Below are 854 nucleotides of genomic sequence, written 5' to 3' on the forward strand. Positions count from 1 at the left end.
AGTTAAGCATCCTTTTGTCCAAATGAAACTGGAATCATACATTTAACCATGTCATCAGTATTTCTACCTGCCATTACATATTTTTCTAAATTTAAAAGACTATCTGCATATCTTTGCCCCACATGGATGTGTCATGAAGCACTTAGTATACACCGGTCAGTCTTAAGGGGCTGAAGATCATCCTGGAACTTTGCTGACTAATGTCAAATTTCATTATGTTCCAGATGAGACATTATAAAATTAATAAAGTCAAAGTTTGGAGGAAAAGTCATCTCTGAGTCCAATACCCTAATCCACTTTCATTTTTGTTTATTCCCTGCTAGTCTTTGTCCAAATGAATAAATATTTTAACATGATTACAATCATAATGTACATTTGCTTTTTATTATATCATAAACATTTTTAAGTTGAATAATATTTTTTATAATTTTTAATGACTGGGTAATATTCCTATCAGTGGACATACAATGATTCAATTAGTCATTATCCTATTATTGCTTTTTTTCATTATTATGAATAAGTTAACAATAAACACCTTTATGATTATAGCTTTATCCTTCATTTGGACTATATCATTAGATAAAGTTTCACAAGAGAGTAATTTTTGTCTCCTTAAATTCTAGCAGTAATGTAAATATCAATTACTTGCCTTAATGTTTGAGAGTGAATTTGCACTGATACGGTTACTTAGTATTTTTTTAATTGAATTTCATTTTTTTTGCTAACAAATGTTGAATCGGATAGAGGCACAGATAAGACAGGCAATAAGCAGATCTGAAATGAGACAGAGCTTGCTTCTCTGAGGTAACACCAAATGGCGGATGATGCTGGTGCTGCGGTAAGGCCTGGAGGCC

General features: G+C 31.9%; 1 pseudogene; it reads left to right on the plus strand.

The window, feature by feature from the left end:
• Window positions 1-814: 814 nt before the first annotated feature.
• Window positions 815-854, plus strand: part of LOC109396437 (40S ribosomal protein S2 pseudogene) — a 1,023-nt pseudogene continuing 983 nt past the window's right edge.

The sequence above is a fragment of the Hipposideros armiger genome, unplaced genomic scaffold, assembly GCF_001890085.2.
Source record: "Hipposideros armiger isolate ML-2016 unplaced genomic scaffold, ASM189008v1 scaffold_522, whole genome shotgun sequence".
Taxonomy (NCBI): domain Eukaryota; kingdom Metazoa; phylum Chordata; class Mammalia; order Chiroptera; family Hipposideridae; genus Hipposideros; species Hipposideros armiger.